This window comes from Myiozetetes cayanensis, unplaced genomic scaffold (assembly GCF_022539395.1).
Source record: "Myiozetetes cayanensis isolate MyiCay16 unplaced genomic scaffold, myiCay2020 scf5-8, whole genome shotgun sequence".
NCBI classification, from domain to species: domain Eukaryota; kingdom Metazoa; phylum Chordata; class Aves; order Passeriformes; family Tyrannidae; genus Myiozetetes; species Myiozetetes cayanensis.
The window spans coordinates 44,601,685-44,628,574 of record NW_026087742.1 but is presented as its reverse complement, the minus strand read 5'-3'; the positions used below and the strand labels follow the sequence as shown (position 1 = coordinate 44,628,574).

The window sequence follows — 26,890 nt, the reverse complement described above, 5'->3', positions numbered from 1 at the left end:
TTCAGAATCAAGGAGGTTTCTATTTTATCACCTGTGAAACCTGAATTGCAGCTCTGCAGCCTTTGCAATTTCTTCTCTTAACTGTTCCTCTGGAGCTGCAGGCTCCCTCACTGTGTTTCTTTCTGCTTTTTTACACCTTGGTAAATTTGTGGTTTCTGAAATTGTCTTTTTTAGAGTATTTTTAAATGTTCCTAAGGAATGACGATCTTCTCTGCTTCCTTCTGAGGTCTTACCTGACACAGTCACTCTTATAAATGGAACACAGCAACTAAGAAGAACAAAAGCCCTCAGGTTAGGTCATACCCACCTATGTTTACATGAGCATCATATGCAGTATGATGAATTGGCTAATGGACAAAAGCATGCACTTTTCTTCAACACCTTTCACAGTATACACCACATTATTACCAAATTATGCATTTTCACTGTTATATATATTTCACTGATATATTTTCACTGTTATTGAATAAATTAATGATTGGCAGACAGTGTAGGAAAAGTTTTTATCCAGTACTGATTATCTCGTGGGTTTTTGTTTTTTGGTAGCCAGAAAAAGCCATGGTTCCAAAGCATTTTACTTCTCCTTTAAAACTATGCTATAAAACACTGGATGATTAATGATTTTTCCGTTTACAAGTTGCCATCGTAAAACTGTTCTGAAGTAGATTACTCTTAATTTTGTAATCAAAATCATACTACACCCTATGACTCACTAAAAGAATGTCAGGGAAAAAAAAGCCTTAGCATTTCAAAATGCCAGAAATGGGGTAGAGGGTGAGAAAAGGCACAATAAAAAGCATTTTTAGTGCTATAGAGTAAAGCAGCCTAAACTACAGCTACAGTAGCTATTATTCTGGAAACTAGAAGTATACAGCATTTTGCAGTGTTTCCATTTTTCACTCTGGAACTCTGAGTCCCAGTCTTTCACTTCTAAATTGCTAATAATCAGTTTAGACCTGTACCCAGCAAAACCCAGTTCACAGAAATAGTTCCTTACCTTGAAGGCCTGGGCACTCTTTGGTTAACAAAACACAGTTACATAAAAAATACAATTGAATTCATGATTTCCCATGATCACTTCATGAAGAACCTGTACTGAACCGTATTTAAAAATGCCAGGCTGAAGTACCTAATTCAGAGTAATTTTTCTGGATCAAGATGATTGTCCTTACCAGGCAGAAAATGGAAGCTCAGCATTTAGCTGAGATCTCAGGAGCTTTTACCTCTTCTGATGTTCTAGCAAGACAAAAAGGACAACGGAAAGGAAGCAGAAAAAGAACAAGCAATTTTTCTCACCAACCACCACAATAAAATAGCAATTTGTGTTCCTACTGTGGAAAAAAATCAAACAGCTTTTAAAGAGCAACAGTAGAAGTGTACAGAAAATAATTTTTAAGAATCTGGTTTGAAGTTCTGAACTTGTATTGAAACAGAGCCTTAGTACCAAAGGTTAAGTCACAGCTCTTGATCCATGAGATTTCTTTGAGCTACTATTCACAACAAAGACTGTAAAAATAACAATTATTAATGTTGTTAATATACACCAACAATCTGTTGGTCCTACTGAGATTTTAGCTTTGCCAAAATGCAAGCAGAAAAATTAGAAACATGAGAAGTGAATTTAATTAGGAACTTGCCATCTGGTACAAGCAAGGAAATTTTCAGTATAGCCCTCTTATATAGAAGAAACCATAATCAACCAGGGAACAGACCATAATCTTGTTTGATTGAAATGTGTAAATTAACTATGAGAATAGTGTAACTATGTAGTATTTTGAATGGTTATCCTTGAGGCTGAGAAATAGGCAACCTCATCAAGAAGAGTAAAAATATCGTAAGTGTGGACTTAAAATTAAAAGATATAAATGGATAAATTTTGGCAGCCTGTAAGGATGCGACAACCCACCTTATTAACCAAAGTTGGAATATACTTGCAAAATAGTTGAATGAGTTTAAACAAGAAATAAAAGCACACCTAACATTCTTTCTGGAATGCTATCTGGAGCAACGTTTATTATAACCCCATTCTGACAGGGCATTTTGAAAAAAAAAAAAAAAGAACAAAGAAAAGCCAAGTACAGAAATGGACAACAAAATGAAGCAGGCTCTACTCAGCTGCTCTCATTGCACAAAACAGGAGACAATTAGTTTGATCTTAGTAAGAAACATCAACAAATGCTCAAGTTTCTCCTTTAGCGAACTCGTGATTTGTAATAGTTTCATAATTACTAGTCACACTAATTGATTAGTCAAAGTAATTGACTAGTAGGCAACATGTTCCTTTTAACTATAACCAAGTATTATGGTTAAAATGTTTTTCCTTGTTATTTAGTCAAAACATTTTACTCTAAATCTTTACTCCTCACTTTGCTTCAGCTGAAGTGACAACAGCTGCATCCTAGTTGGTTTGATCATCTCATTTACTGTCTGGATAACTATACAACCTAAGAAGGCTGCCTCATTTTCAGTTGTGCAGTTCAAAAACCCAGTCCATCAACTGTTAGAAAATGGTTGCAGTGCTAAACACAAAGCCAAGGCACAGATCAGACCCTTCAATAGGAAAAAAAATCCAGAATTTCACTGACCATTTCCTAAGATAAAGGTGTCTGACAGCCTCTGATCTACGGTTAAAGTTTGTTAATCCAGCAGATTAATATTAGTCTAAAAGTGTGTTGGTCCAGTCCACTACTGTACAAAACAAAAAGGACACTTTAATTCAAAATATAATTACCTGCATAACCAGTTTAACCATGACTTACAGCTCTCTGTATCGTATATACCATTTTCTAAGGAAGTAACCTTGATATTTCCTGGAATATTGATTGGAAAAGGCCTTAAAGGACGACCAGCAACATACAGGCAGTCAGTGCGAAGCCTTTCAGATTTTCAGAATGTGCACGTATCTTTGGGGCTCTTTCTCTTTAACTGTGGTTGTTAGACTTCATAATTAAATGATTCTACCTGCCTCATAGGAACCTTAAAATTTGATTCTGGGCTTGATAAAACCATCAGTACCAGACCATTTAATTTTTATATTCTCAAACAAGCTCTAGTAGACAATGTACTTCTCTTTCCTGATTAACTGTGCCTGATGTGCTTGGATTGTAAACTTTTTCTAAAGTCAAGGACATATCAGTTTACTATCAATAGCTAGTAGCTCTTATTTCTTATACAATTTAATACTCCTTGGCTGTCTTCTACATAACAGCCCCAAAAAAAAAAATGAAGCTGCATTTTAAAAACAGATATATAGTCCAATACATACCTGAGTCCATGTGAAAATACATATAGATATCTTCTAAAATACCCCCACAAGTCTTCATTGCTTGCCAGAGGACTGAGCAAACAGAAAAGATGACATTTTTGTTTGCTACTAAAATAGTTCAGGAAGAAGAGTTCTGGTCAATACTATATTCAGATTTTCTCCTAAGAATGATACACGAAGAGAGGCAATATTTTTGGATAATTGTGTTCTCCTTAAATTTTTAAGTCTGAGTCAAGGAGGGATTGTCACTTTGCCACCTGAGACTAAAAGAGAAGATGCCTCCAGCCACGCTAATTTTCATTACAAGGTTCCTGAGTATGTTGTTAGGTGAAGACTGGGGAGTCAGGAAAGACAGAAACTGAGTGTTGCATTTGTGATATTCAGCATCCAACAGCCCATAGGAACACTCTTCCTGCAGTGATATGGATAGCCAAGTGACTGTGAAAAAGTGAAGACAATGACTCAACCTTCAGGTTACACATTCGGAGACTGCTTGGAAGGAGTTGAATGAAAACGTGCTAGGACTGCTGCTGGGGAATTTGTTCAATCCTTGGTGCAGATTGTAATGATGCTTCATGTGGAACTCATATATTGAGAGACCAGGACAAGAGCAGCTAATAAAGTACTGTAGGGAAGTCTGACCTTATTCTGAGATCAATTAATGGAGGAAATCTCACTGCCACAAGAGACAGACTCTGAACAAAGAAGGAGCATTTTGGTGCTTCTGGTTTAGTAGCCAATCTGCAATAGGCAGAAACCACTTCTGCTCTTGATGCTTAAAGTGGAAGTTAAAGGTTAAGGAGAATGGTCTTTAATTTGACTCACAGACTACCTCCCTGAGAAACAAATCTGTACACACCAAATATTTACCAGAAATATGTTCCCCAAGATGATACAGGAAATTAGTATACCCATTTAATCATACAGTGTAACCTCTATAGAAGAGGTCAATAGATAAAAAGAGATTCTTCTACGTTAAATTGTATCTCTTCGCTCAAGTAGCATTTTATATCTTCCTGTATTGCAAGGATCTTGTAGCCTTCCCTTGTCTTTCACTGCAAGAGAATAGATTTATATAGTTCTCATTGCCAGTCACTGCTTCTCTGGCAAATACCAGGTGCATTCTCTTAATGGAATTGGTGATGGTCATGGTATTTCTTCAGTCATGTTCAAATAATCTGAGATCACTATATGGGCAGTCTTGTGTACATACTCTGCTAATCTTCAAACCATGGCTTAGAATGGACAAATCATATAAGGATCTATATAGTACATCTATATATTTTACTCAGACAGACACAGATCAATATGAAATGATCTGCATTAGGCACTATATGTAGGTATTGTGATACAGAAAGATACATATTATGTATGAATTAAAGTTAAAAGTAATCCCCAACCTTATACTTTGTATTCCCAAAAGATCAAAAGGTTAACTGAAGTTTCCCAAATTGTAAATAGTGTATTATCTTCCACTATCTATATTTTACTATCCATGTTAAAATTCAATTTGGCAAGTAGCTATTGAACTCTATTTGAGATAAAATTGCCTCATATCATACTCACTTTTAAACTGCTTCAATTAATTTACAAAAATATGCAACAAGTGTAGCATAAACCCAAAATATTCACTATTTACCCTGCATCTGTCACTAAAGTAGATGATTTTACAGCCTTTTACCACAGGATTTAATTCAAGCCACAAAAATAAACACTCTTTTCATCAAGCTCCTGTCTGTGAAACTAATTCAGCACTACATATGGGAATTCTCCTATCAGCATTCATAAACACAGCACACTGGAGCTAGGCAGAGAAACTAAGCTTATCTCTAACATTTTTTTTACTGTCATCCAACACCTTCCACAGCTTCTCAACAAAAGGGCTGTTATATCACCAATCACCTATTTATCCTGATATTCTTGCTTAGTTGCCGTTTTGAAGCTCCTGTTCATGACTGCAGCTTTCAAAAACAAGGAGGGGAAATTCTCCTGACCAGTAATGGTGCTCCTGCCTCAGACAATTCACTTTTGTGATTTTTTTTAACATGGGCTTTTTAACAAATTATCCCAATCACAAAAGAACTAAGTTTTCCCTTGCAATGTCCAGAGGAGAATTGCTCCACTAACACTGCATGAGATACAACACACCCACTGCCATTTTTGTACTGCTGCCACCTTCAGTCAGTTCCTTAGATGCAGAGACATACAAAGAAAATACTTGCCTTTTCTATCTAACATATACATCGACTAGAAACCCCTTTCTTTGATGGGCTCACATAAGTATTCTGACAACAGCTGATGGCATGCACTACTCAACCACCAAGTAAACAGTGGTGCATTGAAAAGTTCCAGTACAACAGCACCTGTAGACTTTGAAAGTGGTGCAGTGCTACATTTATGACTTCACAGCAAGATGTCTGAGGTGAGATGTTAAAGAACACGGCTACTGAGGTCACTCAAGTACCAGAAAAATCATAGACTGGGTTGGTTTGAGTTGGAAATGATCTTAGAGATCATCTAGTTCCAACTCTCCTGTCATGAGCTGGTATCATATGATGATATATGTCAGAACAAGTTCCTACACTGAAACTAAAACAACAGAACCCACTTTCCACAGTGGAAATGAAGAGTTTGGGACACTTTTTGTAAGGCTTACACATGCAAGGCTTAAACATCCTTTTTGATGCTGAGTACGTAACAATACAGAGCTAGCTTAAGAAGCATAAGGCCAACAGAGAACAACAAGAGGTTAACCTCCTTAGATTAATTTTAATAGTATTCTGATGCAGTAAAGAAAGTATCAAGGAAAAATTCTGAGGGACTTTCTGTCCTATTTCTTATTTCTTTTCAAGTATCAGACTTTCAAGTCTGATACTGCACAGCCCTTTTTATAGGTCTTTTCTATGATAATATATGCCATGTGCATTGTGCAAAATCTGTGTTAACAGATATCAGCATAGACTGTTGCAGATCTCCAAAGATAATGTTTCTGAACTGCAAAAATTTAGTATATATTCCTACTGTCTGTTTTTTAAGTTTTATATACCTGTTCATTCTTTCAGTACCCTACTACTTGTGCCATGGCTGCTTAGTTTCTTAAATTTCTGGCTAGGGAATCTCTTGAAAGCTTTCTGAGTAACCTACAAATACCAAGATCATTTTTATTGATGTACTTTTCCATGTGCAGGGACACATAATGTCATACATCTAGAATGAAATTTAAACTGATCTAAAATTTGAAAGCAAAAATGTCTAACCATATTCCAAGTCAAAAGTATACAATAATTTTCTTTCCTGGTTCTTTTCATGCCTTCATGACACATACTGTGAAAACTTAAGAATTCATCTCATTTTTACTTCTTGGGGTACAATAACAACAAAATCAATGTCAAAAAGCTGCATCTAAAGCTTTCACAAGCATCAAAGGACCAAAATTACAAGCAACAATGCTAAAGACTGACAGAACGCAAAGAAGCTTTTAGTTTAGCATCCAATTTCCTGAGAATTAAAATACAACTATCAAAATGATAGCAGTATTAAAATGAAGGTTGAAAACTGTCAAATTTTGATAGGAAGATTACTTTTAAAGTGTTAGAAACTAATCAGATGTTTCTAAGTCAAATGAGAGGAACTTAGTTCATGTTTACATAGGACACTAAAAGAGAAAAGAGAAAAGTCTTTAAAAGGAAGCAGCTTGCAGTTCACAGAAAGGCACAAGACTGTGCTATACCAAACAAAGTTCCATAGAATTGAAATAATTTCTATTGTAATTAGATATTAATGTATGCATAATGACTTAAGCACAAGAAAAAAAAAGGGGGGAAAAAAAGGCAGTGATTGTCATTGTATTCTCAATTCCTTCTAAACCCATGTCTCCTACAAGAAGGAATCCTTTAGGAGAGGCAAAGAAAGACCATGAATATCTGTGAAAGCAATACATGCATGTAGAGGTGCTCTCTCCATTTCTTCCTTTTAGGTACCTTCTAGATGTACACTCACGATGTGAGCAAACTCACAAAGCTTTGCCCCACTCAGTAAGTGGAAGTAGATTTTAAAACTCTGAGGAAATCTGCTCTGTCAAACAAATGCAGCATCAGTCCTGCATGCCTCTCCAGTAATAAAATAGGTACTGAAAATTGTGAATGAAATTGACAATAGCCATTCTAGAAGTTTAGAAACTTTTTTATCAGTTCCGCTGATATTCTCAGTGTATTGGAATTAGTAACTATTCTTAACCAAGTTTCAGTCGGACAGGAGACTTCCGATAGGTGGAAAAATTTAAGTAGTTGTTTACAAAATTGTACCTATAGTATCACTCTGTTCACTCCTTTTCTGCTTTAGAAGGCTACTGTAGCTCATGAAAGAGGTCCTAAATGCGTGAGGTTGTAAACATAGGCATTACAGAAAAATATCAAACTAGACCTGCTATCCAGAAATCATGTAACTCAGCAAATAAAGCTCAAGTTTTGCAAAAACTGATATATTCTACTTCAAAAAATGATGGAGAAAGAACAGAGAGAAAATGATGCAACACAAAAAAGACATTAACAGCCTATCTTTGTTGCAGCCTGTGATAGTCTATCTCTTTATAGAACCTCACAGGCGGGAAGAGATTAAGCCCACCAGCACAGAATAGCCAAAGACGTACACTGATAAAATGTTCATACACAAATAGCTGGCCAAGGTGGGTTGATGATAAGTGGGTGCATTGGTTTTGCCTGGGATAGAAGTCATTTTCTTCACAGCAGCTCATATGGTGCTATGCTTTGGATCTGAGACCAAAACAGTGGTTTGGTAAGCATTTCAGCTCTTGCTGAACAGTGTCATGGCCTTCTCTGTTTTTCACACTAGCTCACCAGTGAATGGGCTGGTGGTGCACAAAAATTCAGACAGGACACCACCAGGGCAGCCGATACCAACTGGCCAAAGGAATATCACATACTGTATGATGCTGTGTTCAGGAATAAGTTTGGGGAAAGAAGGAGAAAACAGGGGGGGCACATGGAGTTATGGCATTTGTCGCCTCAAGCAACCATAATATGTGATGAAGTCCTGCTTTCCCAGAAATGACTAAACATCCACCTGCCAATGTGAAGTAGTGAATAATTCCTTATTTTGCTTTGCTTGCACACATAGCTTTTGCTTTACCTATTAAACTGTGTTCATCTCAACTTACAGGTTTTCCCACTTTCACCGTTCTGATTCTCTTCCCACTGCGGAATGGGACCAAGCAGCTGTAGGATGCTTAGCTGCCTACTGGGGATAATCCATAATGGTGGGAATAACAGTAACTCCTGGATAAGATGGCCATTCTGGACTATTTAGTGAGATACTGTTTTCATTTTAGTAATCACATCAGTACCTCCTGTCTTGTACACCTTCTGCCTTGTGGCTAGCAGATACTGGGGTAGTTAAGTCCACCATTTAATAGGTTATGGGATCATGTGTCTTCCTTCAGCTGTTTAAACTGTGTAAAAATATAAAGAATTTTTCATATGTCTTTTTATTTATTTTAATTACTTTTGTGATCCTTGGATGCAAGAATATATTACTTATCTTACATCACTAATTGCCTACTATACTACATCTGTTAATTATGCATTATCAAGCAAATGAGACAGTATTTTATACTCACAGATGTGAAGTCCTGAGCACTGCTACCTTTTTACATATTTACATAATATAAGAATATGCAAGAGAAAAGAATGAAGGGCAAGAGGGAAATGCATGTAATCTGGTGGAATGTCAGCCACAAAACCTCAAGAAACATCTACTAACAATTCTACACTCTGGGAACTTTCCCAGAGTCAGTCCCCTCGCCAGGCATGATCTGATCCAGGGACTGGTAAGTTCAGCAGTTCACTGACTGGTAAGTCAGCAGTTCACACTGCTGACACAACTGTTATTCTAGGACAGGGTGAAGGACTTTCCTGTTTAGCAAAGAGGAATAGCACTCTACTGCTGACCTCAAGGGCCTAATTTGTTTTCCATAAGACATCTAAAACAGCACAACTTTTTGATTTATTCACAGTAGGCTACAAAAACACAAACGGCTGTTAGACCAGGACCTCCTAGGCAGCAGACAGAAACCACTCTTTCCTTCTCTTTTCTTCCTTCACTGCAGAGTTTCAGAAAACAAAACAACAACAAAACCCCCACCCCTCCCTCACCCATCCTCCAACCACCTAAAACTGGCTTCTGCCATCACTCTCAGGAACGTAGATGGTCATTTACCATCATGTGGCATGCAGTCCTAGTCAAAGCAATGTCCAAGTTATCTTATTAATATAAGTGATCTGTGATGGAATGACTCCAGTCTAGATAGCCAGACTGAAAACTGCAGCATTGTTTTTTTTTGCTGTGTGTGCTTCAAGATGTCGAGTCTGGGAAACAAGAGTCCAGCTACTTGCGACTGAAACCTTTGATACCATTGCCTCCACTGACTGATCACATTTCAGACTCGGTAAGGAAGATACTTGGCAGATTACTTCAGACTGAATTACAGTTTAACTTCCAGGGGATGGTAGAAAATTTACTGACCCTAAGGAGGATGCTTTGACCAAATGCCAGGACCAAGGCAAGGAGGGAGAAAAAGACTGGGCCTGACATCCTTCACTGTTCACACAGGGACTTCCTGGAACACAAAACTACTGAAAAGGTACCATAGTACAGCATTATATCAGGGCAAAGAATAAGCAGATTAAATGCAATGATGCCTCTAGACAGTCCATATGCTAAAAATTTAACCAGATTGAAAAAGGAAGGTGGATAAATTCCTGGAAGACAAATCTGTCCAAAACTCACATACAAAGGCATGGCACCTGGCTCTTGAAATATGCAAAGGGTGTAGGAGAATATTCCAGAGAATATCACTAAAAGCCAGCTGTTACCTGACCTAGACACTTGCTGTAAGCCACTGTCAAAGACAGACTTCTGGGCAAGGTGGAGCTGTGGTATTTTGAAAATTTCTCTTAAATATAGCACTGGAGATACTGGTATCCCAAACACCTCTCTGAGTCCTCCTTTTTATATTGTGAGCAAAGTCATAATTAATTTCTGCCTATAAGAGTTCAGGCTGCACTGTTGTCCCTGTACGGACTTCTGTTATCAAAGAATAGCTGTCACCTCTAGAAGTGAGCAGGGCACGAGTGGCACGCATCACAGTGTAGACTGTCATTCTAAGACTAATACAGATGACGTCTCAGGAATGCCAAAGAATGTTATCCTGTCTATGAGAGAAGGTATGCACATCATCACAACAAGTGCTACCTATACAATGTACATTCAGCTGATAGAACCAGTCAAGGAATCCACAAATCTTCCTTGGCCGTCTACAAATCTCTTTGGAGAGCTATGTACTACAATTGCTGGTTATAAACATTATGCAGGGAAAGCCATACAAATAGACCTCACCTACTACTCCGAGACAAATGGGAACTCCCCTTGAACATATTCCTTGTAAGCTTCGTTATTTTCAATGTGGATTATTTGCAGAGTTACATTTTCTACAAGTGGTTATGAAAAGACTTAGATTTGATAAACTTAGGTTGAGGTCATTCTTCAGGTATGAGCTGAAACTTGGCACACTTTAAAGAGAAGTATCATTCTTCTATTCAATAGGAAACAGTGCCCAGAAAATGGAAGAGCAGATGTCAGATATCCTAGGCTCTAGACCCAATCCTGATCTCATCTCAATAGGATAAACAAGTTCAATTTTCTCAACCAATATCCTGTGCAGTGAGGACTAACACTCGATGAAAGCAAAACAGGTAAAGAGAATCATCCTTGGCAAGACAGTAGTTTCTCTCAAACCTTGCAGTACAACATCATCACAGATGCCAAATGACAACATTTCACATTAGCTAATGAAGTTGTTTTCCATAATACAGGATAACCCTAAATAAACACTCTAGGATCTCAGTTTCACCAGCGGTGAAGCAACATCACATCAAGACAATTACCACAAACCAATGGCTTGTATACACAGCACAAGGCATTCAAGAGGTAAGCAGTTCAAGAACATAAAACCCTATGTTGTGAACATTCGAAGTGTTCTGAGTAGTTGCTACATCATGGTACATTCCTGCTCATATGCAGCAGGGGTGCAACTTATCTTTCTGAAGAGTCTCAGACTTGGAAAAATGGACATGAGCCAGTCCCCACTGATCATCTCAGGGAACAAATATAGTCAGTGGGCATATTTCTGTCTGAAGTGTTTTTCTGATTATACTACAATGTCCCCTGTTATTATTCTCTGTCATGTATAAATCTATTATTCTTTGCTGCACAATGATCCAGCATGAACAGACTGGCTTGAGAGTGAGCCTATCTAATATTAATCTACAGTCTGGCTGCTAAGGCATTCTCTTATAAGATGAATTAGTATGTTTCCATAGCTAGTAACTTTCTGAATTTGGTTTCCCATTTTCCTATCCTTTTCTCTAGCCTATGATCAAAAAGATGGCCAGGTCATCTATATTTTTTCCAAGTTATATTAAATAAAATTCAGTATTCTCTTGTGTAAAAGAACTCTTTTGCTTCTGCTCTGGAGAAAGAATTCTGAACTTATAAAATGTATAGCCACTGCACTGTGTATGTCTATTATACATTTTCTGTATATACATTATACATGAAGTCATAAATTATTTTAAAGATCTGTTGCATCGTAGGTAATACTTAGTGCAGGTAAATGTCTCCCAAAATATTCCCAATAATAATTACCCTTGAGAAAAGGGATACCTTGCTAGTTGTTGTGAAAAGGTTAGCCTTCATTATGAAACTGCATTTGGTTTTGTGCATTTTATAAGTTTGTATACAAAAAGTTGATATGTTACAAACAATATTTCCTTTCTTATAATCTAAGAAGATTTAGATTATATTTAGCTTGTTTTTACTCAGTTTGCAGTAGGTAAATTGCAATTCTTTTTAAATCTTTCAAGAATTTTAAGAAACATAGCTCATATATACAACATAAAGTCTTAATAAAAAATCCTGAAAATGATCTGTCAAAACACATCAATATGAAGAAATTTACATTCATTTGGTTGTGACCCATAATTTTTCAAGATGACAGCTTGGACATATGATGTATTTGCAAAGATCACATATTCCCCTCTCAGAAGGACAACTTCCACAGCATTTTAACCTGTCCTTGACATCTGCTAATGTTTATGATGTTCATTATTACGTATATATGTATCCTATATTCACATTACTTTAAATAGGTGCTATATATTTTAATAGCAATATTTCAAACATCCAGTATTGACAATTACATGGGATTTGATATAATACTGTGACTTTCAATTAACTCCATAACAGAATTTGTCTTTGTACCTATGCAAAATACATGAGATACCTGCTTTTACAGTTTCTCGTAAAGAGTGCATTAGCAGTGCATGACTACAACCCACTTCATATTTAGCCTTCTCTCAGCATCCCTCTTTTCCAGAGAATTTTCAATGTCAGGTTTAACTAACTGGCCAGGATAAACCAACTATAACAGTACTAGCAGGCCAATCTACTTCTGGTACCTTATTTCTCAGGATCCTTGGGACTATACTGGACCAGCCCTTCTGGTCCACCTTTCTTGTGGTGGCACATTTTCAGTGGGCTGATTTTCAAAGGACCAAATAATCTACTTCCTGTCACAGTGGCAAATGCAATCTCATGTCAAAGAGATGTCATAAATCTTCAGAAAAAAACCAGTTTCTGGAAATAGACAGCCATCACAGAATGATCCACAGCCTTTTTCCTCTATTTTCCCACAAAGTTGTTTAGGAAGAGTTCAGGAGTAGGCCTAATCAATTGTTTTTGACAGTAGCAGCTCACTGCAAACTACTTAGAGTAGTACACAAGAAGTCTACAGAGAATACAGAGTAAGCCTAGCATTTCTAGAATTGAGAAAAAAAAGGGATCTTTTAAAAATTGCTTTTAGGATTTTATTCTCAGCTTTGAAGGAATATAAGGGGAAAGCTTAAGCTTGAGCATTTTGGTAAATCTTCTCCCCTTGTACATTTACTGTGGCCTTGTTTGGTGGTTGTAAAGGAAAACAAAGACATGGTGTTTTTTTGTTTGAACTGCCTGATAGGATTGCTTTTGATTAGTAATTACATGCAAGGTTAAGCTGCTTTGGCACCAAGTAGTTTGGATAAGGTGCTTCCATGGTTAAGCTACAAAAACACAGTGACAATGTTACTATCAAGTCAAGTTCGACATAAATGTGAAAAAGTGATTTGTGGATCCAGGAAATATTACACAACACGAATGTATCAGCAAACCTAGCTGAGAAGTAAATCTGTAAATGTAATGCAAAAAAGTGTGTGTGTATGGATTTAGACATATTTTATATATATACACATAAGAAAAAGGCGGTTGTTTCTTGAAGTTTCTGTTTCACTTTTCTACCTTAGGGAAGTGAAACAAGATAATAGGAAGGCCTTGTTATAAGACACAACGCCTTTTATTCCAGTTATAAAAATGTTCATTCTGCCATCTATCTGCTGAAGTCTGTGAACTCTTACTAAAATTTCCACATGGCTGGCCATAAAAAAAAAAAGGTAGGAAAAATTTAAAAAAGATAATTGGATTCTTACATGATTGCAATATAGTTTGACACTTCTAAACAATACCTTCTGCCAGTGAACAAAAGGTTACATGGCATGAGACATGTCTCCCATCACTAAATAAGCTATGAGATTTATCCACTTGGAAAGTTGGGCCCTATTTAGTCCATTACTTACAGAAGTTAGAACATTAAGATTTTATTATAAAATTAGACAAATACAACTTCTCATTAGCACATGTATTTACTTTAAATTACTGTATTTACATAAAATCTATATTAAATTTACTAACAAAATGTAGGGCAAATATTCTAAGACACTTCTAATGGCACAAAATGGTGTTATTACTCCACAGACAAAATTGAACTATTCAAGATCAGTAAGTCACCAGTACCACAGCTTTAATTATATTTGTTTAATTCTGGGAAGAAGCATTAGTAAGTAAAATGTTCTCTTGTCTGAATAGACACTTCTGTAATGGTAAAAGCCCAAAGAACTCTCAGTGAGACAGACAATCATTCACTTGTGACAGTTGTGATGAGAAAGACTATGTACTATCAGCTACACTGACAACACTACAGACTCCTCAGTAAGTGAAAGCACATGAAAACTCTTACAACAGTGTTTTACCTGCATTTTACTTCTAACTAATCCATGACGACCACCTGGAACTGCTTCCTGAAAAATCTTCCTCTAGGTTGATCAAAACTTCCTCTGCAGTTTCTCTTTCCAGTTATTGGAGCTCACTACAGGATTTTGCTATGAAATGAGGCCAGACAGCTTTTCACTGGACTTTCAAAATTCAGTTGGCTTATTCTCAGGTAATGAATGGAAAGGAAAAGTCATCTATACTAAAGAGAAGTGGCAAGATTGCTTTATAACAGGTAAGAGACATGAAGACATGGGAACAACATGTAAAAAAACACCAAGAAATAGAACAAGAAAATCAAACAAAAGGAGCACAGGGGTAAAGCACACTGGCAAGGAACAACAGCAAATAATTAAATAGGATAATACATGGATAAATAGGCAGCAATACAAAAGAAGGAAGATTAAACACCTAGGCGGAAAGGTACATTCCTAGACACAATCTGAAATTCAACTCAAAATTATTTAAGCGTTTGGTAGAATAGCTAGCTGTCAAAAAATTGAAAATTATGTTTCAATTTAGTAATAAAATACATGGTTGAGAGGACAACCTGACAATGCCATCAGCACCTCCAATTACTGAAGTTATATATGGCTGTGTTGCATAGGTAAGAATGATGACTGACTATAACTCCCATGAGTAGACAATATAATAACATTTACAGTTTTTATGAATCAAGCTTTAAAGTTAGCAAGAAAAGATGACACTAAAATAATAGAGAAGTCAAAGAAAATAACAGCCATTTTAGCATTACACGAGCAAAAGCTACTTCTTTTATCCCTGAACAGAGAGCAACAGGAGTATCCCATCACAAAGGAGTGTGATGTTCAGTATTCCATAGGGGTAGATGAAAAATACTTGCTACTACCAATTATTGTAAGCTTAGAGAAGTTTCCACTTTCCTTGAGAACTGAAGGGGTTTGGAACAGAGGATTGTTCATTTACATGATTTTATAATGAGTAGAGACAATTGCTGAAATTTCAACACTGCTTAGAAAAAGTTAATAGTACTACTTAAAAATTGTAAAGTAATAAAAATTGTCCTGCTCAGATAACAAGTCAGAACTACCACCTCAGTATTAACCTGCAGTATCACCAAAATTACTTCAGTTCTCAATGAACAGTGAATATGTAAGACTCAACTACTGTGAAACAGAAGTTATTATTTTGCTCAGTTTGTAGAGGTGAGCTGTCCTGCATCTACCTACAGAACCCTGTTATTCCCTGGACACAAAAGCATTTTAACTACTTTCACTTTAATATTTTCTGTTGGATCAGCATCTGAGCACTTTGTGATGTTTATAAGAATCATAGATGTAATTTTCATAGAGTCATCATCATTCAATAAACATTTGATCCTCATAGATTTTTTTGAAACATTACCTATAATGAAACACTGAACGTAATGCAGGAAAAAGAAATTTAAACTTTTCCATTTTTTGCAGCTCTACTAAGAGCTCAAACTCTTGTTTTAGGATCTAATATTAAACTTTTCATAATAATGCAAGCATATCTCAGTACAAGGCAGTTATTGAATACAGCTATCAGGATAGAGAATATATAACATGAAATATTAAAGTATATTGGCAAAAATGCATGTTCAGAAATATAGAATTTTGTACCAGTTGTTTAATTAGTCTCATGATTGTATAAACTGTTTCAAGATTGATCTTCAAATAATGCCACATTTATAAGTGTCCAGCTGTAGCACACTGAAACTATGTCAGAAACAGAAAGTAAAGACAGCACACACATCTTCCCAGAGCACTGTGCTTGCTGTGGCTAAGAGAACTATACTGGCAGCACAGTTACAGCAATTTCCACATTAGTTGCTGAAACTCAAATGCCTGTGTGTGTCTGCACATGTCTCTATGTAGATAGCTATCCCTAACTACTAATATGTTTATCTTCAATAATATAGAGACTACTGTACGACCCCTAACTCTTTTGGGATGTACTGCTGTCCAAGGCCAGGTTGGATGGGGCTTTGTGGTCTAGCAGAAGGTGTCCCTGCCCATGGCAGTGGGTTGAAACTAGATGATCTTTAAGGTCCCTTCCAATCCAAATCATTTTATGATTCTATTCCATTACATAAAAAGCCATTATATACAAAGCCATTCCTTCCATGTTACAAGAGACTTATTTCAGATACTGTAATAGTATCCCATTTCCCAGAACTGTTATCAGAAAATTATTATGATTTTAATACCCATTATAAGTAGATAAATGAAACTAAGCTGCTTTGAGTGTCTTTCAGACATTTTTACGTACCTGAGTTGTGCTCATGCTATTATCAACACCCAGTTTCAGTTTAAGATTCTCATTTGTTCCTGTCAACGGATTCTAGAGAATAATGATCTAGTGTAAGGCTGTTTTGCAGGGGAAAAAAAAGAGATAATATTTTCTTTCCATTCTAAATCACCCTATTTCCTTAATCTGCTGTGACTATTGATGATATCACCAGTTGTGCCTATTTCTCATGCAGTGCCAATAGCTTTCTTGTGACAAAAACCTGGAGCATCTCAATTTTATCTCATGGGGGTTTTTGCACTAAAGACCTAGATTGTGCAAAAACGTAATTCATGTACTTAATACTAAGTGAGTTTACATCTAAAACTAACTGGAAGAAAAGACATGCCAGCATCTCCTTTAGAATAATGTCTGCAATAATAAGCTATTCAAAAGGATGAACAGAGTTACTCAAAGTCAAGTATCTCCAAATCAGGAGATTTGTATCCAGATCGGGCAACTTTTATGTGATGTCTGTTGCAGTTGATTGCAGACAGCTTTTTACTACAACCAACTTCAGACAAGCCACTTATTGTTGGGTATGCATTTTCTTCTTTTTTCACAGTTGCAGATAAAGTAGTAAAAATATTCTCACTAATGGTTTTAGTTAACTTCATATAGTCATTGTATTTGGAGAGTATTGTAGAATTGAAGAGAATTAAGAAAGAAATGATTACCTATTGCCTATGCACATTGTTTTAATTGCCATACATACATATTTTCCATTTTTAGCACTACATTTTTATGCACTACAAAATGACAACCTGGTACTTTTGAATCAATGGGGTCAACTGGGGCACCATATGAATTTCATGCATTTCCAGAAACTGGGAGGATTTTATAAAGTAAAACCACTTTGAACCACTGCCTTTACTAATAAATTCCTGATGAATTCAGATTCCAAACTTACAAGATTACAGGTAAAAAGAGGGGAAGAATGCTGATATATAGAATATATTTGTGTTTATACACATAAATACCTTTTTACAATGTAGTCCCTTAAATCAGGGCTCTTATTTACAGTAGCTGTTATTCATCAAATTAATGTATACATGTATATTTTGCTGTTGAAAATGTTCAAGAGGTATCATTTTGGCTTGGGAAATCAGAGTCCCTTAGAGCATCTTAGGCATCTACATGAAGGCACCAAATGTGGGAGACCCCTGTGCTTTTACAGTAACAGCTACTGGCCAGATAGGAAACTATAGGGCTCAGATACCCATCTTTAGCCAAATGAATGTGCCCCAATTGTCTAGTTTTAAAGAAGTCTTGGAATTCTCTTCCTGAAATTTTTATCAACTGCAATCACAGGTAGAGTATTTAACAAATACGCCTACTGACAATTATGCTGTTCCTCTGATAAATAAGAAGAAGCTGACAGGAAGATTATTTCTCAGGAAGAACACTATTGCAGATCAAGCCCAAAGACAGTGTGTGTGTGTGTGTGTGTGTGTGTGTGTGTGATAATCTTTGAATCTTCCCAAAGGTCTCAACATGCTGTAATTGGATTTGAAGTTCCTTCAGCGTAAGTTAACTCATAGGAAGGATCGGGTGTGTTCAGACAGTTATACTAGCTAAGAAATACCTTGATACTTGCCAGGAAGTTTCAGGAGGATCTTTATCCCTATTAAAAATCTGCATATGGGAGAAACATCAAAAGTATTTGTACATTCCTAAGCCCCTTTAAATAATATTAGTTCAATTGCTGCTTACTCAAGGAAGAGATGGAAAAACCACAAAGTAGCTCAACCTGCCAAGACAAATTCAAATGCCAAGGAGCAATCTTCTGCTAACTACTAAATCTGTATTATTTTTTAGAATGTTTCACCACATGAATAAAAACATAGTTTCCAGGAAAAATAAACAAATTGTAGACATGGCTGTAAGGTAAGTTTGTAGTGAACTCATCCAAAACTGTATTCCTATAGCTCGACTAAATTTTACAAAACCTTATGAAGCTGCAATTTAAATGAAAACAGGATTTTACATGCAGCCATAGAAATTATTTTAGTCTAGTCACTTTTGCTGCTAATTAGGATTTTCTGCACAGTGTGCAAAATGACTCTTTGAGTCCATACTCATAATTTACACAGTGAGCTGGAAGCCACAATACTCATGGGAAAGAGACTGACCCTGATCAGAGATTATACCTGAAAATGACAGTACAATCAATAAACCCTAATGATGGATAGATGAGAAGCAGATTTCAAAGATGGCCTCAACTCTCAGATATTTGCATGAGGAGTTGATTTCTGGATAGGCATGGACCTTAAAGTAAGCCTGTCAGGCAAGAATGGATGCAGCAAATATGTGCTGCAAACATGAGCTGGAAAAATGAGAAAAATTTCCTGCACTTGTTCATCAGTTTTATGATAGGATTAAAGAAAACACATGAATCATCATGCATGTCCAAAAATAATTATCTGACAATGCAATGTCTTTAATCAGTTTTGCATTCATCATAGATAAAGGTCTGGCATGCTCAAAGACATGTGCAGACACAGATGCCAAGTATATAAGCAACCTGAGACAAGAATTTACTGGCACGTGTAGGCACACTTACATTTTTTGTTGGAATGGAGAACTGCATGGATTTGGTATTAGCATATTTCTGGGCTCAGCTGAGCAAACAGTAACAAGAGATGCTTCGTTTGGGTTACTGATTGAACTGGCTGCAAGTTAACCTATGATTCAGACATGAAAAAGAAATTCTGAATACAGATCGAGTTAAGAATTGCCAGAATTTACCCATAATTTCAAGATATTCCAAAGAATTTAGTAAGTGTTGGGTAAGAGACATTGTATAATGACAGTAAAAATCCCAGATAAAAGATACTCCTCTGTGTCTTAAATAGATTGCCACAAGACAATTCCAAAACTGAGAACAGTTTGGCAATCATCAGGTTTACAAAAGACAACAGAGATACACAGCACCATGCTTAAGGAAAGGGGGAGATATTTTCTTTTAGCACAGAAATTTCATTTGTCTTAGATTTAAGATTAATCTTCAGTTACGGGAATAAGAAAGCAACGATCTATACATACTTCCTGCTTTGCCGAAATGCTAGTGTTTAAAAAAATACAATCTATCCCTATTCCTATGATAAAGGTCTCTGAACAGGGATTAGGAATGCAAGGTGCAAGCTGGACAAAGAGCAGAATCAGACATATATCCTAATTATGCAGTATTAAGTGCCCAATAACCCATGTTGATGGGTTACTGCAGACACTTCAGAAGTAGTATAATGACTTGACCTAAAAAGGCAGGCCTGATGAGACTGATATATTGCTCTCAGCCATCAGTCAAATGTGCTGCTAAGACAAGAGCATATGGTTACAAAAGGGTTTTATTAGAGTAGATAAAAAATACCTTTTGTCATAAATGTATATGTTTTCCTGGAAGCCCTGTTATTTTCGATGGAGGATGGGCACAATTTTCACTGCTGATCTGAGTAAACTTGACTTTGCTTCTTTGCTTTTCCTTTGAGGGGTGAGAATTTGAGATTTCAGGAGCCTCAAGTTTGCTGTTATCCTAAACATGCAATGCTCAATAGTAAATATGAAACTAACTGTACTCCTTAAAATGCAGTATCTTTGATTGCATCTTTAATTTTTTAATGTATACTCTTGTATTAGAATCAATAAAGACCTGTAATATTGCCATAGCTTTCAAAGCTATGATCAGTTGCATCAAGAACTGAAGCATGTCTACAACGCTTAACCTGAAACAATCTTTTGGAACAGGGAAAGTCCTTAGTGACATCTTGGGTAAATTGTTGCAAAACTCGACTGATATGTCATGGTAATTCCACCCTTGAAAAAGAAACCATGAGAGAGCATACTTGTCCCCCAAAGCACAGGGGTATTTTTGGCCTTTTTTATTGGTATTTTAAATGAAGTAGTATCACAACACCAAGACTACTAAGTTCAAAGGTCTAACAAGGGATCCAGACCATCTAAATTTAAAGCTGTAACTTTCTCTACACAGACTGAACAAGAAGAAAGCACTGAATGTTCTTGAAACGTTCAATATTCTTAAAACAACATAATTGACAAGATAATTTTAATTAGACTGCTGTAGAAGGCTATCTGTGGTGTTGCAGCTCACAAAAACTATGTCAGTAACAGAAAGTAAAGACAGCACACACATTTTCCCAGAGCACTGTGCTTCCTGTGTCTAACAGAATTATACTGGCAGCACAGTCACAGCAATTTCCACATTAGTTGCTGAAATGCAAACATCTGCATATATTTGCACATACACCTATGCTCTCCCTAAGTACTAATATGATTATCCCTAATAATATATAGGTTATTATATGATCCCTACTCTTTTGGGATAATGGTAGTCAAGGCCAGGTTGGATGGGGCTTTGAACAATCTGGTCTAATGGAAGGCATCCTTGCCCATGGCAGTGGGGTGAAACTAGATGATCTTTAAGGTCCTTTCCAACCCAAACCATTCTCCAACTCTGTGACTTCTAGGAGGACCTTGCATTAGCCAGCCAGCGACCTAAGGGAAGAAGATGCCACTGCTGAAAGGTTGAGTGAGCTCATCACATTCCTTAAAAGATTCTGAGAAGACCTCTTGACTTCCTTCTAGGTCCATGAAGAACACAGGTCATCCAATGATGAACATCCCAAGAGAAGTAATAATATGACCTTGCACTTCAGGCAAAAAAATAACTCTGACCACTGCCAAGACACAGTAAATGGTTTATTAAGAACCTCTGTAAAACATATATATAAATATGTGTGTCTCCAAAGCTCCTAGCAAAAAACCTCACTGCCTGAAGAAGTGCTGTGTCTAAAGAAATCAAGCCAGGGAAACAGTACTGTGTTATGATTTTTCACATACAACATTTTTCTCTAATAATGTTACGCACTAATTTACGATTCCTCATTAAAAAATAAATATTTTGGGAAAACTGACAGATTGTTATGTAAAAAAATTCCTTGTTTTTGAAATCAAATAAAATGTTTGGTCTAGAAAAAACTTATGTATATGCCCTTTTGTAATTTTATAATTTAATAATGGGGTTTTCAGCACACATTGTACAATGAATCTTGAAACGTTTTCTCATAACTCCTATTCCAAAAGCTATCTGTTTTTCTTCAATATATGTTTTTACAGTATTTTTAATAATAATAGACAGTAATGTTGTTCAATATATAAAATCTAAATTCCATAGTTCAATTCTTAGAAAACAAATAGAAGTTGTCTCTCCAGGTTTATAGAGGCTTGATATTATGAAGTTTTCAGAATTGTTTAAAATAAATACTCAGAAATAGTGAATGCTTAACGCACAACCACAAATAAGGAAACTATTTGGATACTTGTGTATGACTAACATATGTTGCTGTTTCCAAAACTAATTCTTAAGTTTCAGAGGCTGATATGTGACTAAACCCCCACATATTAGTAGAAAACAGATAAGTTTAACATCAAAATTAACATAATGGCAATTTGTGAAAAGATTGTTAAGACTTTCAGGGCCATACACCCCTAACAGAGAATAAGTTTTTCTCTGCTGTCATCAAAAATGCATACAAATGTTAAACTTGCCTGACCTTTAGAAATTATCTGAAGCACAGTAGTTAAACAAACAGTCCAATAATTTGACATACTATTCCCCATTATTTACTGACTAAAGTCACTTACTATAGATAATTGTCAGAAACTAAGAAGTAAAACCAGCACTTATATTACCCTGTTAATTTTCAAAAGGTTTTTGTAAAGCATTTTATTTACAAATAGTATATATGATACAAGGTACACTGCCCAGGAGTATTTTGACCTGACATTCAGAAAAAGGTCTTTGTTTGCTCAGTGAAAAGCATTGCATTAAAAAGAACTTCTAAATTAGAAGGCTCAAGAGCACTTTCTTTCCTTTAAAGCTGTGATGAAATACATACTACTCCTGCTTTGAACATCATAGTTTACAAAAGACAATAATATCCATATTTATACACTCACATAGTACCTAGGGACTGAAACCCATTGTATTGGTTTAAATTAGGAAAATAGGTTACAGTACCATATTAAGAGACTCATTATTACCAATTCATTGACAAACTGAAAAGCTTTCTTAAAAGGGGCTGGTAAACATTGTTTATCACTTTATTAATAATTGAATAAAAACTATAAGAGTATAGTTACATCTGAGCATTACATTAGGCCCAGGAGATCTAGAAGCCAGAGCTAGAAATTTTGGTATACAGGAATAAAACTCACAACAGTCATATTAAACTGATAACATGATCCAGGAGAAAATTAAGATGGAATTAAAGAAGGTAAACAGTTTACCTAAGAATAATCAACAAAGAAAATAAAGAATGAGGGCAAATAACATGTAGCTCTTCTGGTATTTTGGTGGTGAAAGTTACCATGAGCTAAAAGTGATCAGCAATACAATACCTCAGCATAAAAGACAACATATTACCTTGAGCTGTAAGCTAATCTTTATGATTTACTTATTGGTAAAGTTACAGCTGTTTTTTTTATAGAGCACTCTCTATCTAAGGAATACAGAAGAAATTAAAGGAATTCAGCAGAAAATACTAACTACCAGAGGTCTAAAAAAAAGTGACAAAGAAAGCAAAAATTAAATAATGAGCAGTCTTTTAGTTGAGAGGAAACTGAGTGGAGATATAACAGATGACAGGGAAAAACATCCAGAATGAGCATGCAAAGTTAAAGCTCATTCTGCTTATTCTGCAGAAATACTACGTGTTTGTGGTGACCAGAAGGGATCCTTTCTCAAAAGCTATTCCTTCACTTTCTATAAATTTAGAGTATGTACTCCTCAGTGCCTGGGCACTGAATTTGTAAATAGGATGGAATTTTCTTTGGTCAGTATTCCATTTTGTATCAGTTTCTTGCTTCTGTAGATACACTACACACAGTTAACTAGCTTCACCATGATTTTATCTACTTCAATCACACCAGATGAGTTTAACAATGAAGAAACAAATTTTCTATCACGGATCAAGAGAAGCCTTTAAATACAGCAGTGCAAAGTCTGCAAACAGAACTGCAAGAAAAAAAACTGTATAGCAACTACAGTTCTCAGGTAAAAGCAGATACCTCAACTGTTTCTCTAGGTATACTTTTACCCAAAATGCCCAACCTGTACATTATCTTCAAAAGCTGGTGACTAACTTCCCACACTTCCACACCTTAATGCCACTTTATATGCCTCCCTTGCTCTTCACCTGGCCATTTTCATTGCTTAGGATTTCACACACTGTAAAAAGAACATTTGCTCAACACACAGTTAGATTTAAGCTCCTGACTTCTAACACAAGCTCAGCTTTTGATAGTAATAGCTACATACCATTTGGACATGTCATCAGAACATAAAGTTTATTAGCAAATAAAGCATTTTGCTTTAGTATATTCTAAGAAAGAGACATTCCATATTCCATCTCTGTTGTAGCACTGCTGCATCAATAGGACTTCTGTGAGTTTAAGTGAGAGCCCGATATGAATAAAATTAACTCAAATACCTCTTTACAGAACTGAGCACTATGTCCAGAGGCATGCAAATATTAAAACTATACCCAATATCTTAAATAAGACCCAACATCACTACATTAATTCATTCTTACCTTTTAGTTACATTCTAGCAGTGACTTTATAAGCAGTACATTCATTTTCATGAAAAAAAAAAGTTGAAAAGTTAACCAATGACAGTTCAGAATGGCATCTGCTTTTAAAGCACTACACATGCTTGCTACTATGCAAACCAAGTTTTAACTGTCATGCTGTCAAGAAAAATGATAGTTCCCTAGTCATATCTTATCTTTTTAGGAAAGTTAAGAACTACAGAAGACTTTACAATAGAAAATTGTTTCATATATTTAACAAAATCTGCCTTTTGCATGAAAACCCAGAGAGATGTTATATTTGAAGCTGACAATGGGGAAAAAAAAAAGGCGCAAAACCCCAACTAATGAACAAAACACACAAAAGTGGGAAGCATTTCAAGTTTTATATGTGCCTGTGCTTTTATTTCCTTAGCCTTCTCTCAGCTTAATACAATATAAAAGTCCATGAATAAAAACCTGACCATACATAAAGCAGTCTTAGAGCTGCACTGGGTCATTAACTGTGATAGACCTTCTTAAGGAATATAACTATGTGCTTATTAAGAAAAGTCCCAGCCTGAAAATCACCTTAAGTACAGTGCCTTTTCAATGTCCAACAATTATAGGCATTATCTGCAGTTATATTGCTAAATCTAGCCGACTTTTGAATGCTCCCCTAAATTTGGTACCAAATTTGTTGTATCATTAAACAAACAAAACAAAAAAACCCAAGAACAACACACTCCCAAACCAAAAAGCTATGCATACTTTTCTGATCTAATGAAATGAAGCTCATCATATTTAAGGTTTTTCTTTGGTTTTTTGCAACAAATATTGTGGGATTACCTTGGTATTTGAAAATCTGGAAGTAAAACAGAACTGTAGTTGATAGTTAAGGTAGAATATCTCTGATTAACCAAGGGAGTTAGTGGAGAACATTCTCTATAATGAAAAACTGCTTCATTTGAAATGGCTTAAATCTTTTCACTCTCAGGGCAGTTAGCAGTGTACACTTCTTTGTTCAGGTTGCTAAGGAAGGGGACTACTGAAGGTACATAATTTTTTATTAGTTGTTTTTCTTTAAGGTGGTTCAATGTTGTTTTTTTCACTCTGTAGCAAATGTACCTACAACCTCTGTGTGGCACTCTGTTCATTTTTTATTACTTAAATGATTTCAGAAGAACTAAGCAAACTATATGAATCTGACTTACTGTCCTTATGAGCAAAGGGGGAAGAAAATAATTGTGAAACATTTAAAGTGGGATTTAATCTCCAACAGCGTTAATGATAATCCACATATTTTATTAGAAGTTTATGCTTAATCCACAAATGTTCAGAAAAATAAAAAAGCCCAAACGAAGTATGATTCAAAAAGAATAGCAGTTGTATTTACAGTTAAGCCATCCAACAAAAAAAACATACTGAAATCTCAGGTGCACTGCTGTGCATCTCTTTCTGGACCTCTTTCAGGACCTCGTTGTTTGTTTTTCCTTAAGACACCTAAAATGACACAACGAAGTAAACAAATTTCACAGAAGAGTAAATGTAGCCATTAAAGATGCCGACATTACACCTCTAGTGATACTTAATCCTGCTTCTCTGTAACAAACAGCAACTACACACCCGAGTGACACAAGTTCAGCCAACTGCTGGCGGCACCGCTCCTGCACCGCGAGAGAAGGCGCGGCATCCACTGCCCACGGCACCGGCGAGAGGCTGCGCCTCCTTCCCCGCGCTCACCTCCCGCGGCGATCCTCTTCCCCTCCTTCCTGCCCCTCACCCCGCTGGAAACTTTCTGCCTGCCGCTGACACGGCTTCCGAGCCGCTGGGGCAGCGGGATGCCAGCGCCGCCTCCCAGCCCTCCCCGCCGCACCCCCGCCGGGAGCAGCGCAGCCTCAGGGACCCGGCTAAGGTGCCGGAGCACGAAGCGGTTCTCGCCGAGCAAACCGATGTTGCAACCCTACGCGGAGGGCTGCCTCCCGCCTTCCTCCTCCGGCCCTCGCCGCTCGGCCAGCAGCGGGAGGAAAACTTTCCAGAAGACGCTTGCCCTCTCCCGGCACTCGAGGCGTGTCGGGCCGGTCCAGGCAGGCGTGCGGGGCTGTTACCTGATGTCCCCGCTCGGCTGCAGGGCAGGGCAGAGTCCCCGCGGTCCCCTTCATGCCCGAGGGGCTGCCGAGCCCGCCCGGAGGCACACGCCGTCATCCAGCTGCCTCCCCGAGGGCTGCGCCTCCTTCCCTCGCCCTGGCGGGGCGGTAGGCGCGGGGCGGGCGCCGCTCTCGGGGCCTCGGCGGCGCGGCAGGGAGGGAAGGAGGAACGGAGGGAGGGAAGGAGGGACAGAGTGCAGGAGGGGGAGAAGGAGGAGGAGAAGAAGCTGAGCAGAGGGCGGGAGGAGAGCTGCGCCCTCCCATTCTCCGCCCCAGCCGCCGAGCGGACACACAGCGGACGGGGAGCAGCCGCGCCGCCCGCGCCGCTGCCCCGCCATGGGAAGTGCAGGGGGTCCCTGCGAGCGCCTCAGCGCCAAGGCTGAGCTCTG

General features: G+C 37.2%; 1 protein-coding gene across 4 annotated transcripts in view; it reads right to left on the bottom strand.

Moving 5' to 3' along the window:
• The window catches only part of SGCG (sarcoglycan gamma), a 109,908-nt gene extending 83,262 nt beyond the window's left edge, over positions 1–26,646 (bottom strand). For 2 of the 4 annotated variants that reach the window (XM_050333176.1, XM_050333179.1), the window contains exon 1: positions 26,463–26,646. The gene's annotated coding sequence lies outside the window, so the exon portion shown is untranslated. Of the gene's footprint in view, positions 1–25,779; positions 26,034–26,462 lie in introns of those variants that run through there. The other 2 variants (XM_050333177.1, XM_050333181.1) reach the window with 1 other exon arrangement.
• Between the last annotated feature and the right edge of the window lie 244 nt (positions 26,647–26,890).